At 55.4% G+C, this 2,667-nt stretch overlaps 1 pseudogene; it reads left to right on the plus strand.

Moving 5' to 3' along the window:
* Positions 1-383: 383 nt before the first annotated feature.
* LOC105003826 lies at positions 384-2,426 on the plus strand (annotated as a pseudogene).
* The last annotated feature ends 241 nt before the right edge of the window (positions 2,427-2,667 follow it).

Consider the following 2,667-nt stretch of genomic DNA (forward strand, 5'->3'; position numbering starts at 1 on the left):
TTTTGTTAGATTTAAACCTCTGGGTTTCTTTCTTTCTTTCTTTTTCTTTTGAGTTGTAAATGATATTGCACTTTATTTTTGGATTCTGCAAGTTTACTGCTAGTATATAGAAATGCAATTAATTTTAGGGTGTTGATTTTATATCTTGGGGTCTTGGTGGACTAAATTATTAATACTTGAGGTTTCTTTCTTCAAAATACATTCCTGATCACCAGGGTACAAGACGGCTCAAGGGGCAGTGCTCCCCCTGCACCCTCAGCACTCCTAGGCAAGCATGTGGCCCCAGCCCCCAGCCCCTAGGGCTCAGCCCTGGCACTGGCCCCACAGAACACTGTGAGCCTGCTAGAGACTCCAGAGCTGGGCGTCGCCGAGTCTAGCAGAACATGAGCCCCACTGTTGCTCAGCGCACTCTGGAGCTGCCATCCTGGCTCCTGCTGCTGCTGCTGATGCTGCTCTTGCCTGCAGTGAGCAAAGGTCTTGACCACTCTGTTGAATTGGCATTTGCTGTGGAGCCAAGCAGTGATGTTGCAGTCCCTGGGCAGCCCGTTTTAATGCTGGGTTGCGAGGTGGAGGGGACTCCTCCAGTGCTAATCACCTGGAAGAAGAATGGGGTGGAGCTGCTGGACAGTCCCCACTCCCCTGTGCTGGCCAATAGGTCCTTGATGATCCGCCACTTCCTGCTGGATGGAGGAGGTAGCCCTTCAGATGAGGGGGACTATACGTAGGTGGCTAAGAACTGGTTTGGGCTGGTGGTCAGTTGGAAGGCTTGAATCCATGCAACCATGGCAGACTTCCACGTGTATCCCTAGGCCACTGAGGGTGAGGAGGGCAGTGTGTTCCGCTTTCAGTGCCAAATCCATGTGCTCCCCAAACCCTTCATCACTTGGGAGAAGAACAAAGTCCCCAATGACACGGACGAGGAGAGGTACATGCTGTAGCCCAAGAGGGTGCTTCAGATAACCAGCCTTCGATCCAAGGACAGAGGCATCTTCACTGTGACAGGCTTGGGCTCCAGGGCCTGCAAGGAGCCTACAGTCCTTGTAGGGCCTGAGAGCCTCACCCTAACTGTGCACCAGACTGTGGTGCTTGAGTGTGTTACTGCACCCATTGTGTCTTGGAGTCCCCTGCATGAACACCCCATCAGGGTGGAGGGCACCCAGGTGCCAGGCATGGGGAACTTCATCATCTCAGACGTGACTGTCCAGCGCTCAGGCATCTTTATGTCTACACGGCCAAAAGGCCCGGCACCTGGGTGAGGAGAAGGGCCCAGATCCGGCTGGTGGTGCAAGCCCCAGCAGAGTTTGTCCAGCACCCCCAGTCCATCTCCAGGCTGGCTGGGACTACAGCCATGTTCACCTGCCAAGCCCAGGGTGAGCCGCCCCCTCATGTGATGTGGTTGAAGAATGGACAGGTGCTGGAGCCCAGAGGCCCTGATCATTTCTGGAATCGCTCGGAAGATGAGGCTGTTTACCAGTGTGTGGCTGAGAACAGTGCCAGCTTCTCTTAAGCCAGCATCAAACTGACTCTGCTGTGGGTTGAGGGGCTGCAGGTGGTCTCTTGTTGTCCACTGAGGTCCACGTGTCCTGGACCAAGACCCTGGTGAAGACCAAGGAGATTGTGAGTCTATACATCAGGAAGGCTGCCGACTCCCCAGAGCTGGAGCATCAGGAAGTCATCAGCAAGAGCACCTTCCAGCACCTGGTGAGCCACCTGGAGCCTTCCACTGCCTACAGTTTCTACATCAAAGTCTACACACCTTGGGGCGGGGGGCGGGGAGGCGGGTGCAGTTCAGCCTTCACTCCCACCCTGGCCAGCACTCTAGGTGAACTGCAACTCCCCCCTCAACTGTCAGTGAGGGTCCTGGGCAGCTCCACCCTGTAGCTGCTGTGGGAGCCCTGGCACCCGTTGGCCTAGCAAGAGGGCAGCTTCAAGGTGTTTTTACCACCCAGCAAGCAAGGCCCCCTTCACAGGCCCCATCCTGCTGCCTGGAACTGTCTTCTCTTATAGCCTAAGCCAGCTTGACCCCACTGCAGTGTACGATGTGAAGCTGCTTGCCTACAGCCAGCATGGGGATGGCAATGCCACAGTCTGCTTTTTTGTCTTTGAGGGGAGCATCTAAAAGGGCATCCTTAAGCCCACTATGTGACTGTCGGAAAGAGGGGGCCACCAACTAGACACCCACCATGGGCATTGTCATCAGCATCCACATCGAGGTCACCTGCATCATCTTTTGTGTCCTCTTCCTCTTATTTGGCCAAAGGGGCAGGGTCCTCTTGTGTAAGGGCCCCTGGAGCCAGAGGGACCCTGGTGTCCTAGCCCTGAATGGGGTGGGACAGGGAGAGAGAGGCCAGCTGGGCCAAGGCAGGAAATGTGTGGACATGAAGGAACTGGAACAGCTGTTCCCCCAAGGCCCTCCCCCTGTGTGAGGAGACCCAGCTCTCCATGCTGCTGTTTTTGAGGTTCAGCCTTCTGGAGGAGATGACATTGGAGGCCAAGGCCCACGCTTCCCTGCCACCCTAGGACATAGGCCCTGGCATCCTGAATAGAGGACTGGCTGCCCAACAAGCTCCCTCAGGACAGTAGCCAGTGTCTGGCAGGTTCTGGAGGGAGCAACCCCCCCATTCTCAGGTCAAAGGCAAGATTTCTCCTTTCATGTGGGAATTCACA

Source organism: Bison bison, unplaced genomic scaffold (assembly GCF_000754665.1).
Source record: "Bison bison bison isolate TAMUID 2011002044 unplaced genomic scaffold, Bison_UMD1.0 scf7180017864471, whole genome shotgun sequence".
NCBI classification, from domain to species: domain Eukaryota; kingdom Metazoa; phylum Chordata; class Mammalia; order Artiodactyla; family Bovidae; genus Bison; species Bison bison.